The sequence below is a fragment of the Gopherus flavomarginatus genome, chromosome 3 (assembly GCF_025201925.1).
Source record: "Gopherus flavomarginatus isolate rGopFla2 chromosome 3, rGopFla2.mat.asm, whole genome shotgun sequence".
NCBI lineage: Eukaryota > Metazoa > Chordata > Testudines > Testudinidae > Gopherus > Gopherus flavomarginatus.
Genome location: NC_066619.1, coordinates 151,163,887 through 151,178,668, shown reverse-complemented (window position 1 = coordinate 151,178,668; position 14,782 = coordinate 151,163,887). Strand labels below are relative to the sequence as shown.

General features: G+C 52.0%; 1 protein-coding gene across 2 annotated transcripts in view; it reads left to right on the top strand.

The window, feature by feature from the left end:
- Positions 1 to 13,634, top strand: part of RBPMS (RNA binding protein, mRNA processing factor) — a 124,763-nt gene extending 111,129 nt beyond the window's left edge. Inside the window, exon 8 of one of the 2 annotated variants that reach the window (XM_050945071.1) lies at positions 13,536 to 13,634. The gene's annotated coding sequence lies outside the window, so the exon portion shown is untranslated. Of the gene's footprint in view, positions 1 to 167; positions 254 to 13,535 lie in introns of those variants that run through there. The other variant, XM_050945072.1, reaches the window with a different exon arrangement.
- The last annotated feature ends 1,148 nt before the right edge of the window (positions 13,635 to 14,782 follow it).

Sequence of the window (14,782 nt, the reverse complement as noted above, 5' to 3'; positions counted from 1 at the left end):
CTATCTGAAATACCCAGGCTACCACGCAGGCCCAGCCCCAGACAGCAGGTCTGTCAGTGCCAGTGGAGCTTCTAGCTACTCACTAGTGTGCATAGGGAGTAAATGGCACGAGGAAACTGCTTTTTACCAGCTTCATCACGGGGGGGTGTCCTGTCGCCTTCTGGTAGGACATGCTGTGGTCTCACTGATGCCCTCCCAGTGACTGCGCCAAGCCTCGGTGCATTCTCCTTGTCCAGCTGATTACCATCTCAACTATACTGCATCTTACTGGCCTTGAAAGTGCCTGCAGTCTGCATCCCTCTCAGAACCATCCCTGCTAAGAAACCAGAGGATATACTTCATTTAGAGAGAGACAATCCTAATAAGCTGGTGTTTTCTCAGCTGAAAGAATGGCTCGGTCACACTGCCACTGAATGTTGTGCAGGGGTAGTCAAAGCTGTAACCCAACTCATTCAGCATGGCACCGAACTATTCAGTAAATCTTCCAGAAGCCTGGCCTCAAGTCACCTGTAGACAACATATGCCACACGTCTGAAGATCCTTGTGTGCATACGCAGAGAGGTGGGATCACCTCTGCTTAGGACCTTAGTGAGACAATTACTGGTTACTGTGTCCCACGCCGATGTCTCTCACTGCAAAAAGGATGCTGAGAAATTGGAGAGGGTTCAGAATGATCTGCACTCTGGAAAAACCTGCCTTCAGAGAAATACTAAAGCAGCTCAGACTTTTAGTTTATTCAAGAGAAGGTTGAGAAGTGACTCTCACAGCCTGCAAGTACCTGGATAGGGAGGAGCTTTCTGATAGGAGAGGACTCTGACCTACAGACCAAGGCAAAACGAGATCCAACAGCTGGCAGCTGAAGCTTGACAGTTCGGACTGGAAATAAGGGGCAAATGGGATGGTGATTAACTGCTGTAACAAACGACCAAGGGACGGGGTGGATTCTCCAGCACTTGACATCTGTCTCTCTGGACTCTCTTTGTAAAATATATGCTCTGGCTTAAACGAAGTTATAGGCTGGATGCAGAGATCGCTATGTGAGATTCTCTGGCCTGTGTTGGACAGGAGGTCAGGCTAGACAATCACAATGGTCCCTTTCTGGCATACAGAATACAGCTTGCACAGAAAGCAAGGAGACTCCATTCTCCCTGAAATGCATAGATCCTTCCTTACTCTCTACAATACGCATGTCCAAACACAACAAAAATGTCTTATTAAAAGTTAATGAAAACTCCCTTGGCAGCAGATCATGTCAGGGTCCATAAATGGAAAACACATGTGGTTACTGAGCACAGATTACCACAGCATGGGGGGAGTTTATTTTATTACACAAATGTACTCTTTTGATGCAATCCGTCCTGGAAGAGGAGTTAGAGAAGATACAGTCTGTAAATATTGCAGCCATTTGTGGATAAATAAACTGTGGAAATTAAAACAAAAAGTAAAACCACTAGGCCAGTAGCAGTGCTAAGCTCTAATGCATCTACCCAACTGTTCCCAGGCGTCACCCACTTTCACAGCACATCAGTCTAAGCTCCTTGTGATGCTTGACATGCAGCTCAGATAAAAGGGTTCAACAGTCTTCCCACCATACGCATGTCGAGGTCACCCCCCACTGCTAGCTCCTGGAGTCTGGGCGGACTGTCCCTCCCGGTGATACGGACTATGGCCAGACAGCTTCCCCCTTTCCCTCACACTCCCCACTAGCTGTGCATTTTAAATATAAAGTTCAGGTAACTGTCCCAAATAAAACCCAGAGGTTACAGTTCTTGAGGGAGCTCAGCAAACGCTGCCGCATCTGACTAGCTGTGATGTTGGATGTAACGTCCAGCTGAGCACATGTCCTCAGTGAGAGCTTAGTGCCCAGCAAAGGGGCCAGGCTGCGAGGGCTAGATCCCTCCATCCTCTGCTCAGCCACAGTGCTTCACTAGCGACAAGCACCTCCTGCCCCATCACTGGGCTCCGAGCCTCTTCTGAGGCCCTGCTCTCCCATGCTGATCTGGGCAAGCAGGCCAGTGCCTACCACGGGGTGCTCAAGCTTGCAGCTTGACCTAAACCCGACAGGAGGACCTGGGCCTGCATTGGGGCAGGTGGGAAAACAACTGGACTCTCTCGGGCTCCGGGCAGATTGGCTCCTCATCCTGCCTGGGGGTTGGTGTGACGATGGCTGCTTGCCTCGCTCTGCTGTGCAGCGAGTGTGCCAACATGTCCCAGCACCACTCACTCCTCGACACACAGTCAGCAGGGGGCAGCGGCTGTCAGGAGCAGGGCACACAGCTGCAGTCACCACCATGCCAACCGCCCGGGCAGGAGGCGGTGCTGGCACTCACTCAGTTTCAGGGGGAAGTGTTGGGTCAGAAAATGATTCAAGCCTCTCAGGCTGGGGCTTGGGTCTGGACTGGGTTCAGGTCAGGCTCAGAAATTAGGCATGAGCAGACCTCTGCTCTGAGGCTTATGGGAGCAGCAGCAATGGGAAGACATCCTGACACAGATGGGCTAGAGCCATTGTGGGCAAGATTTTTGCAAACAGCTAGTGCCTTTCAGTGCCCAACTTGAGACCCCTCAGAAGGGCCTGATCTCCAAGGCTGGGTCTGACCAGCAGTGCTGGAAACTTGTGCCCGGGCACCTGAAAAACAAACACCACAAGCTATCACAGACTGGACCCCAGAATCACGAGTCACTTTAGAAGATCTTGGCTTTAATTTTTAAACCTAAGGGTATGTTTACATGGCAGCTGGGAGTATTTGTTCCAGCCCGGGGAGACCAACATGAGTGAGCTCTGCTTAAGCCAGTGTATTAAGAGTGACAGGTCACAGCTCGGGCCAGCCACCTCGAGTATGTGCCCACGGGTCGGGTGGGATTGTGCTAGGGTGATTAACCCAGACTGCTGCTCGTGATGCCACAGCCATGCTGCTATTTTTAGTGCTCTGCCTCCAGCAGAGTTAGCACAAGTCTGTCCCTCCACACTGGGAAACACCCTAAGATAAATAAATAGAAGAGACCCCAGTTTCAGCCAGGTGTGCCACCTCTGAGAGATCCCAGTGCCTCAGAGAGACCTGAGTGCCAGCCACGTGTGCCTTTTCAGAGAGACCCCAGTGCCTCAGAGAGACCTGAGTGCCAGCCAGTTGTGACACCTCTGAGAGACCCCAGTGCCAGCCAGGTGTGCCTCCTCAGAGAGACCTCAGTGCCTCACAGAGACCTGAGTGCCAGCCAGGTGTGCTACCTCTGAGAGACCCCAGTGCCTCAGAGAGACCTGAGTGCCAGCCAGGTGTGCCACCTCAGAGAGACCCCAGTGCCTCAGAGAGACCTGAGTGCCAGCCAGGTGTGGCACCTCAAAGAGACTCTGGCACCTAAGACCGACCTACACGCTGGCACGGTGCCCCAGCCCTAGCTAGGTGTGCCATCTCAGAGATACCCCACTGCCTCAGCAAGACCCCAGCACCAAATAGCATGCCACCCCAGAGACACTCCAGTGTCTTGGGGAGACCTGAGTGCCAGCCGGGCATGCTGCCTCAGAGAGATTGTAGTGGCTTAGAGAGACCCTTGCACTTAAGAAAGACCTAAGGGCCACCAAAGTGCACTGCTTCAGAGAGACCCTAGCACCAGCCAGGCATTCCACCTTGGAAAGACCTCAGCACCTCCAAGAGAGCCAGGCGCTTCGTACAGACCACGGGGCCGGCCCAGCACACCGTCTCTGAGAGAGCCTGGCGCTTCCTACAGACCCCGGGGCTGGCCCGGCGCACCGTCTCCGAGAGAGCCCGGCGCTTCCTACAGACCCTGGGGCCCGGCGCGGGGCACTGTCTCAGAGAGCCCAGCGCTTCCTACAGACCCCGGGGCTGGCCCGGCGCACCGTCTCCAAGAGAGCCCGGCGCTTCCTACAGACCCTGGGGCCAGCCCGGCGCTTCCTACAGACTCATAGACTCATAGGTCAGAAGGGACCAATCTGATCATCTAGTCTGACCTCCTGCACAAGGCAGGCCACAGAACCCCACCCATCCAATTTTATAACAACACCTATCCCAGGACCGAGTTATTGAAATCCTCAAAAATGGTTTGAAGACCTCAAGCTGCAGAGACACCACCAGCAAGCGACCCGTGCCCCGCGCTGCAGGGGAAGGCGAAAAACCTCCAGGGCACCTGCCAATCCGCCCTGGAGGAAAATTCCTTCCCGACCCCAAATATGGCGATCAGCTAAACCCTGAGCATGTGGGCAAGAGTCACCAGCTAGCACCCAAGAAGGAATTCTCCACAGCAACTCAGTACCCATCGCATGCAACATCTCCCCGCAGACCATTGAGCAGACCTGTCTGGTGGTAATTCAAGATCAATTGCCCAAATTAACGATCCTATCATAACATCCCCTCCATATACTTATCAAGCTTTGTCTTAAAGCCAGGAAAGTCTTTTGCCCCTACTACTTCCCTCGGAAGGCTATTCCAGAACTTCACTCCCCTAATGGTCAGAAACCTTCGTCTAATTTCAAGTCTAAACTTCCTAATATCCAGTTTATACCCATTCGTCCTCGTGGCTACATTAGTACTAAACTTAAATAATTCCTCTCCCTCCCTAACGTTAACCCCCTTGATATATTTATATAGGGCGAGCATATCCCCCCTCAGCCTTCTTTTGGCCAGGCTAAACAAGCCAATCTCTTTGAGTCTCCTTTCATAAGGCAGTTTTTCCATTCCTCGGATCATCCTCGTAGCCTGTCTCTGAACCTGTTCCAGTTTGAATTCATCCTTCTTGAACATGGGACACCAGAACTGCACACAGTATTCCAGATGGGGTCTCACCAACGCCGTATACAACGGTACTAACACATCCTTATCCTTGCAGGAAATACCCCGCCTGATGCATCCCAAAATCGCATTTGCTTTTTTAACAGCCGTATCACATTGGCGACTCATAGTCATCCTGCTATCAACCAGTACCCCAAGGTCCTTCTCTTCCTCCGTCGCTTCCAACTGATGCGCCCCCAACGTATATCCAAAATTCTTATTATTAATTCCTAAATGCATGACCTTGCACTTTTCACTATTGTATTTCATCCTATTTCTATTACTCCAGTTTACAAGGTGGTTCAGATCTTCCTGAATAGTATCCCTGTCCTTCTCCGTGTTAGCAATACCCCCCAGCTTCGTGTCATCCGCAAACTTTATTAGCACATTCCCGCTCTTTGTGCCAAGGTCAGTAATAAAAAGGTTAAATAAGATCGGTCCCAAAACCGATCCTTGAGGGACTCCACTGGTGACCTCCTTCCAGTCCGACAGTTCACCTTTCAATACGACCCTCTGGAGTCTCCCCTTTAACCAGTTCCTTATCCACCTTACAACTTTCATATTCACTCCCAGCTTTTCCAATTTAACTAACAGCTCCGTGTGCGGAACCGTGTCGAACGCCTTACTGAAATCTAGGTAAATTATATCTACCGCATTTCCTTTATCTAAGTAATCCGTCACCTTCTCAAAGAAGGAGATCAGATTGGTTTGGCACGATCTACCTTTAGTAAATCCGTGTTGCAATTCGTCACAATTACCATTGACCTCTATGTCCTTAACTACTTTCTCCCTTAAAATTTTTTCCAAGACCTTACATACTACAGACGTCAAGCTAACAGGCCTATAATTACCCGGATCACTCTTATTCCCTTTCTTAAAAATAGGAACTACATTAGCAATCCTCCAGTCATACGGCACAACCCCCGAGTTTATCGATTGCTTAAAAATTCTCGCTAACGGGCTCGCAATTTCACGCGCCAGTTCCTTTAATATCCTCGGGTGGAGATTGTCCGGGCCCTCCGACTTCGTCCCATCGAGGTGTTCAAGTACGGCCTCTACCTCAGTTGCAGTAATATCCACTTCCATATCCACATTCCCGTTTATCATCCCTCCATCATCGCAAGGTTCCTCACTAGTCTTATTAAAAACTGAGGCAAAGTACTTGTTTAGATGTTGGGCCATGCCTAGGTTATCCTTAACCTCCATTCCATCCTCAGTGTATAGCGGCCCCACTTCTTCTTTCTTTGTTTTCTTCTTATTTATGTGGCTGTAGAACCTTTTACTATTGGTTTTGATTCCCTTTGCAAGTTCCAGACCCCGGGGCCCGGCCCGGCGCACCGTCTCCAAGAGAGCTCGGCGCTTGCTACAGACCCTGGGGCCAGCCCGGCGCTTCCTACAGACCCCGGGGCCCGGCCCGGCGCACCGTCTCCAAGAGAGCCCGGCGCTTCCTACAGACCCCGGGGCCCGGCCCGGCGCACCGTCTCTGAGAGAGCCTGGCGCTTCCTACAGACCCCGGGGCCGGCCCGGCACACCGTCTCTGAGAGAGCCTGGCGCTTCCTACAGACCCCGGGGCCGGCCCGGCGCACCGTCTCCGAGAGAGCCCGGCGCTTCCTACAGACCCTGGGGCCCGGCGCGGGGCACTGTCTCCGAGAGAGCCCAGCGCTTCCTACAGACCCCGGGGCTGGCCCGGCGCACCGTCTCCAAGAGAGCCCGGCGCTTCCTACAGACCCTGGGGCCAGCCCGGCGCTTCCTACAGACCCCGGGGCCAGCCCGGCGCTTCCTACAGACCCCGGGGCCCGGCCCGGCGCACCGTCTCCAAGAGAGCCCGGCGCTTCCTACAGACCCTGGAGCCAGCCCGGCGCTTCCTACAGACCCCGGGGCCCGGCCTGGCGCACCGTCTCTGAGAGAGCCAGGCGCTTCCTACAGACCCTGGGGCCAGCCCGGCGCTTCCTACAGACCCCGGGGCCCGGCCCGGCGCACCGTCTCCAAGAGAGCCCGGCGCTTCCTACAGACCCCGGGGCCCGGCGTGGCGCACCGTCTCCGAGAGAGCCCGGCACTTCCTACAGACCCCGGGGCCCAGCGCGGCACACAGTCTCCGAGAGAGCCCGGCGCGGCGCACCGTCTCCAAGAGAGCCCGGTGCTTCCTACAGACCCCAGGGCCTGGCGCAGCGCACCATCTCCAAGAAAGCCTGGCACTTCCTACAGATCCCGGGGCCCGGCACGGCGCACCGTCTCCAAGAGAGCCCGGCGCTTCCTACAGACCCCGGGGCCGGCCTGGCGCACTGTCTCCGAGAGAGCCTGGCGCTTCCTACAGACCCCGGGGCCAGCCCGGCGCACCGTCTCTGAGAGAGCCCGGCGCTTCCTACAGACCCTGGGGCCCAGTGCACCGTCTCCGAGAGAGCCCAGTGCCTCACAGGCACAACCAATGGCTGAAGGTGCAGTCAGCAAGCATCAAATTGGAAATCTGATGCAGAATTTTACCAGTATTATTATTAACCACGGCAACTGATACTTACTAAAAGATATGCTGGATTGTTCCACTCTCAGTCAGCCACAGGTTGTGGGCTTGAAGCGGGAGTCACTGGGTGACAGACTGGCCTGTGCTGTGCAGGTCAGACTAGATGAGCACAATGGGCCACTCTGACCTTACAGTCAGTGATTCTATAGAAAGCCAACATGACTAGAGAAAACACATGTGCCCTGAACTAAAAATATCGACGTGCCTCAGACGGACGTTGCTGAAGTGAGCTGCTACATCTATGAGCTAGTCCGGAAGCACTGACCACAGTCTGGCGGAGAGAAAGCCTGCATCCCTGGGGATTTATAGCTTCCGAGACCGGAAAGGACCATTGTGATCATCTAGTCCGACCTCCTGCGTAACACAGGCCAGAGAACCTTCCCACAGTAACTCCTAGAGCAGATCGTTCAGAAAAACATCCCATCCTGATTTTAAAATAGTCACTAATGGAGAATCCACCACGATCCCTGGTAAATTGTTCCAGTGACTAATTACTCACATTTACACACTTGTTTCCAGTCAGAATTGGTCTAGCTGCAACTTCCAGCCATTGGATCATGTTATCCCTTTCTCTGCTAGACTGAAGAGCCCGTTGTTAAATATTTGTTCCCCACGGAGGTCCTTACAGCTCAGAGGCTGTCACGTCCCTCCTTAACGTTGCTTCTCTTCTTGCAAAAGACTCATTCAGGGCCTGGCTGGCCCCCACATTTCTGTTCTTTATAGGACACTCAGGTGCTCTGGCAACAAGCTCTCAGATCCTGATCACGTGGTCTTATCAAACCTGTTCAGCTGGACCCCTCTTTGCTCAGCCTCCCGTATGTATGTGTGCGTGCTGGTGTTCCTCCCCACCAGCTGGAAAGAGACCAGCAGCCATGCCGAGGTTAGATTTCTGTCCTTTTCTTCAGGGCTCTGTGTATTGTCTTTCCAAACAAGAAAGGAAAGTGTGCAAAAAGCAACACAAACAACAGTTTGGCTAGGGGTTCAGACTAGTCCTCTGGCTCCACAAAGGGGAGCACCTCAAGATCTGTCCACTTGCCTGCAGCCTCTTACTCTGGTTACCATCTCCTCTCTCCTGGTTCCCCACCTTTATATTGTCCAGCTGAGGGCACGAGCTAATTATGCAGTGCTGATTCTCTGCACCTGCCTGCTGGGCTTCTGTCTGGGGCATGGTCAGCTGCTCCCTGTTCCCCCGGTCCCCAGGACTTGAAGGGGCAGGTTGTGCTATTACATGCCCTGCCCTCCCCCCAACCTCCAAGAGTGGTACACGGATACATTCTTTGTCCACCAACCTGCCTCCTTCCCATGAACAAAAGTCTGCATTTACATGTATGGCTCTGGACCTGCAGTGAACTGTAAATGCACACAGTTACAGGGGTAGGTACCCTTGTTTCTATCTGGGGGTTTGTCTTGCACATGGCATGGTCAGTGATGAGGATGAAGTTTGCTCCAAGCAGATAGTACCTCAGGGCCTCAACAGTCCACTTTATCACCAGGCACTCCTTTTCAAATCACTGCACAGTTTTGTTCCCAGGGCAGGAACTTTCTCCTCAGATGTCACATGAGGTGTTTCCCATCCTCAAGGACAGCCCCTACCCCCATTCAGAGCGATCCGTCTGCAGGATGAAGTGCCTAGTAAAGTCTGGGCTACATGGCACTGGTGTGCTGCAAAGGATTCACTTGAAAATCCCCAAATGCATCTGCGCGTGCAGGAACCCAGGGCACCTTCTGTGGTGCCTTGTGCAGAACGTTTGTTAAAGTGACTGTGATCGTGAAGAACCAAGGTATAAATTGCCAATAGTATCCAGCTAGACTCAGAAAAGATTTTACTTGTCGCTTAGTGGCAGGTCTACAAGAGCCTCTACCTTGTCTACCAGCAGCTTGATTCTCCCATTTCCCCAGGATATCTCAGGTATTGTGTCTCTGCACATCTAATCCAACATTTCATGGGGTTGGCAATGAGACCCAGACTAGAGAACCGCTCTGACCTGCTGGAGATGTTCTGCCCAGCTACTTGTATAAATCACTACATCATCCAGATAGGCCGCAGCATAAAAGTGAAGGGAGAGGGATAGCTCAGTGGTTTGCGCATTGGCCTGCTAAACCCAGGGTAGTGAGTTCAATCCTTGAGGGGGCTACTTAGGGATGTGGGGCAAAAATTGGTCCTGCTAGTGAAGGCAGGGGGCTGGACTCGATGACCTTTCAAGGTCCCTTCCAGTTCTAGGAGATGGGTAATAATAATTGGAGATATACCAATCTCCGAGAACTGGAAGGGACCTTGAAAGGTCATCGAGTCCAGACCCCTGCCTTCTCTAGCAGGACCAATTTTTGCCCCACATCCCTAAGTAGCCCACTCAAGGATTGAGCTCACATGCCACACCTAATGGCCTCTACCAATTCCGAACCCTGCTGTTTGGCCTCCATGGGGGCCCAGTGACATTTCCAAGACGTATAGATAAGCTATTCCTACCTCGTTCGGTATATCTCCAATTATTATTACCCAACGAGGTAGGAATAGCTTATCTATACATCTTGGAAATGTCACTGGGCCCCCATGGAGACCAAACAGCAGGGTTCGGAATTGGTAGAGGCCATTAGATGTGGCATGTGCAGTCAGCTCTGGGGTGAAGGGATAGCTCAGGGGTTTGAGCATTGGCCTGCTAAACTCAGGGTTGTGAGCTCAGTCCTTGGGGGGGCCATTTAGGGAACCGGGGTAAAAATCTATCTGGGGATTGGTCCGGCTTTGAGCAGGGGGTTGGATTAGATGACCTTCTAAGGTCCCTTCCAACCCTATGATTCTATGAAGGGGCTTTGCCAATAACCCCTAGTAAGGGCCAGCATTGTTAGGTTTGGGGCCTGCCCCAGTTCATCTAGCATCTCATCAATCCTAAGCATATGCTATGCATCAAATTTAGCAACTGCATGTACTTTGTGGAAGTCAATACAAAACTCAATACTGGGGTCAACAGGCCTCAGCCACCTGCTCAAAGGTCTCTCGGAATGACTCCAGGTCATCCTCTGGTCCCATCTTAGTGAGGGCTCCTCTTCTCACGCTGGCAACCTGCACCAACCTGTAGAATGTGGGGGTCCCAAGCCACTATTTTGAGCATGAATTGCTAATGATCCTCTTGATGCTTCTGCTGGAATGACGTTTGCTGCTGCTGCTGCAAGTGTAGTTGTCAGGCCCTGTTGCGGCCGCTGCTCTCCTTTCCATGTCACCAAAGCAGCAAGACCCAGGCTTCTCCCCAGGCCATGGAAAGCTATGCACGCATTCTCCATTATGTGTACCCTGGTGGCTCTACTCACCAGCTGGAAACAGACAATCAGACATGCCCAAGTTCATTCTCTGTCTATATCTTCAGGGCTCTGTTTGTTGTCTTCACAAACAAGACAGACAAGTGTACAAAAAGCAACATAAACAACAGTCTGGTTAGGGGGTTCAGACTGGGGTCTTCTGACAGCTACCAGCTGTGGCCCGCTCTGACCCTGCAGGGTTGCTTCACAGGTTTGGTTGGTCTGCCTGCAGTGGTTACCAGCTCCTCTCTCCTGACTTTCCCCCTTTATATTGGCCTGCTGAGCGTGTGTGCCAATCATGAGGTGCTGAGCAGCTGTGTCAGCTGCTTCCCAGCATCTCTCTGCTGGGCTTCACGCGAGGGCAGAGCCAGGTCTCCCTTGCCCTCTCCCTTTGGGCTATTAAAGGAGCAGGTGGCCCTGTTACGATGGGCAACAAGCCACCTCCACTCAGAGTGCTCGTGCCCATCCAGTTCAGTATTCAGAGCCATCGGTACCATTTCAGGGTGGCCTTTCATTCCTGAGTGCTAATTCCCCAGGCCCTGGGGAAAGAGAGAATGTAGATTTCATTCCACTCCCAGCATGGTACGCATGGAGCAATCCAAGGCAGTTACAATACAATGTGTCATGAGTTCCCGCCTGACTCAACCCCAGTGTGCCCACAACGCAGCATCGCGCCCCTCCCACCGTGCTGGGCCCTGCACAACACGGACTAAGAAGCAGTCTGTGCCCTGAAGCGCTTACAAGCCAACCAGCCATAGGGGTGACAGACGGACGGACAGCCAAAATCCCAATGGTGCATCTTGCAAAGTGCTTTTTAACCAAACTGCTCCAAACCCGCCTACCCCTCCCCATCGTCCAGCTACCCCTTCCAAAAAACTCTCCCAGCCCACCCCACAGAAACAAGTGCAAAGGGGGAGGAGCCTGCTCCTCTGTCCCAGTCCCACCCACTCGCTAGTAGTAACCAGGTCAGATTCCCACCCCCACTAACACCACCTTATAAGATGACGACAAGAAAAATTCCCACCAGTGAGAAATGAAAGCTCACCAGCTGGACAGACTGCAGAACAGACTGCAGAAAGGGGGGTTGCTTACTGTTTGAGGGAGCGCTCCCCACTCCAAGTCACCAATCCCACGCATGACTCCACCCCTCCACATCGTTAGCTTGACTCTTCCCAGGCCCTCACAGCAAGCTGGAGACCCCAGAACAGATCAAAACCGGCATTGCTGGAAATAGCCACACTTGGAAACGGACCGTGCCTCTTAGCTGATACCTTAATTTATGGCTGTTGCATTTAAGTCTCCACATCTTGGTACTGTCTTTTTAGAAGAGGACATTATGTCCAGTGGCTATTTTCATGCCTGTGTATTAGAAAGCGATGCATGAAGAATCTGTTTTGAACGTTTGGGAAGCAGCTTTTTTTTTTCCAAAATACAGATTGCTCCAACATCACCAGTGGAAACGTACACAATGCCGTATTTGGGAATGGTGTATTATTAGTTCCCCCCGTGGTACTCTGGCTGCTGCAGCAACACAGCCTGGCCCAGAAGAGAACAGCCCCTGCGCCTCGCTGTAAGGAGCCCTCAGCACGTGGGCGATTAGCGCATCGTGTCATTTTAAATGAGGCCCCCACATTTCTCTCCAAAACAGACTGGTGATGGAGCTCGGGCAGGGAAAGGGCTCCCCCTGCGAGGGTCTCGGAAGGACGGGGTTCTGTCTCTAGCAGAGTTCTGGTGGGGAGAGCAAAGTTCTATTCCCAGCTCTTTTGCAGACTTTTTGTCCCTGTAAGAATCCCTGAAAGTCTGAGAGGCGGGGAAATGTTCCCCCTGCAGCACAGTCTAATTCATTAAGGGCTCAATCGTGCTGTCACTATTGGGCTGCTCAGGGCCAGGCACACCAAACCCCAACAGTGCCAGTAGGATGCTGGGTGTACTGTGACTCACAGCAAGCATGGTAGGTGCTTCGGCAGCTAGGCCTTGTAGGCACCTGCCCTGGTGGATCGCACTAACCACTCACATGGCTACGGCAGAGGGTATTTATTAGGGCTGGCAGAAAAGGGGAAGGCTGCAGATGCCCTAGGTACAGAGGCGACACTTACAATTCAGAGTGAGTGATAGCAGTAAATGTTCAGACTGCCCAGTCCTTCCTAGTGGGAACATGGGAGCAGGATGCATCTCTGTGTCCCAGGCACACAGGGTCACAGTCGCTCCTCCCTGGTTCAGACTGTGCCAGGTGCCTCCTGATTTGCACCTCAAGTGCATGGTCACTGCCTATTTCTGGGGAGAGGCTGCCTGAGCTTTGCATGTCACTGTAGTAAGGTCCTGGGACCGCGACAATTCTGGGCAGGGATCTGTGGCCGCCGGGCTCGCTGCTGTGTTTGATATGTTCTGCCCAGCGACTCGTTTCAGTTACCGGTCTAGTATGTTGAACATCTAATAAGTGACCATTTGCTCCTGGGGTCAGGGTGTTGGGATTGGCAAGCCCAGTGCAGATGTTTGCTGTGTTTAATCCACCAGTTGAGGAAGTCCAGTGGAGAGTTAGGAACTGGACAGTGCGTTTATGAAGCGTAAAATTAATTCAGCTGTAACTGCACAAACAACAAAGAGAATGGCAGTTCTAGCTACTTTCACGCACAGCCTGTCCCCCACAAACCTCTTCAGTAGGATATGAGCCAAACTCCTGACATTGCTATCACAGCCGTCTCCCAGGTCACCCATGAAGGCATGAGGTTGCTTCCAGCAGCTTCACCCTTTCCTGGGGCTGTGCATCCAGCCCTTTGCTCCTCTGAAACATGTTATCACCTCCATGGTTGACAGCTTGGACATGAATGGCAACAAGTTCTTTGTTATATGGTGCTCCTCCTCTTGAATTTCTAGACCTCAGTGTCAATTCAGAAACACACACGGTTCCTCTGGAGTTTCTGACTGTGCCTGTCTTTTTTCTGTCACAGGTATCAGGTGTGTGATGGTGGCTACAATCAGTCTTGTGGGTATTAATGGAGCCTTTGAAGGTGGCTACTGGTTTCTCATGCCCTCCTTCAAAACTACAGTGTGCTGGTAAGTTAGAGGCAATAGTCTAACCCATGAGTAGGCAACCTATGGCACGGATGCCAAAGGCGGCACACGAGCTGATTTTCAGTGGCACTCACACTAGCTGGGTCCTGGCCACTGGTCCAGGGGAGCTCTGCATTTTATTTAATTTTAAATGAAGCTTCTTAAACATTTTAAAAACCTAATTTACTTTACATACAACAATAGTTTAGTTATAGATTATAGACTTATGGAAAGAGACCTTCTAAAAAGGTTAAAATGTATTACTGGCACGCGAAACCTTAAATTACAGTGAATGAATGAAGACTCGGCTCAGCACTTCTGAAAGGTTGCCGACCCCTGGTCTAACCACACACTGCTTTGGGGATGAAACCTTCCTGGCAGCAAAGGAGCGGGATCAGCTTCTTCACCCGCCAAGCTGCAGCGGTGCTTACAGTCATAACGTGAGAGAATTATGGTCTCAGACCTGCAGTGAGGATGCAGTGTCCAGCGCAGTGAATCCTGGGACTGGCACTTCACCATGCTCCTGTGTCTATGTGGCAGATGACACAGATGTAGTAGCAGGGGCACATAGAGAAGAATCCATTCACTAGCCCATATGCTGGGTGCAGAGCTGGACAGCACTTTGCAGCTGTACAGGAAAGATGAGCGCCACCTAAACCGAATTAGAACCAGACTGCTGGCATGCAAAATTCAAAAGGTCACACGTGACTTTTTAAACTAGGGCCTGGGGGGAAGCCAGGAGGGGGGGGGAGGGATAGTTCAGTGGCTTGAGCATTGGCTGCTAAACCCAGGGTTGTGAGCTCAATCCTTGAGGGGGCCATTTGGGGATTGGTCCTGCTTTGAGCAGGGGGTTGGACTAGATGATCTCCTGACATCCCTTCCAACCCTAATAATCTATGATCTATGATTCTAGGTGGAGAGCAGCACAAGGTTCAGAAAGAAAGATCCCTTGGGGGAGGATCTATTATCAGTGATTCTCTATAGCCTAGTGAAGCAGAGAGGATAGAAGTTGATAAAGTCTCAGAAGCCATGGAAGAGAAGCAGTCATTTGAAAAAGAATCCTTTTCAATGACATCACATGACAACTAAATAGTGACACATTTTATACATGCTAGAAGTCTATAGAGTAAGATGAGTGAACTTG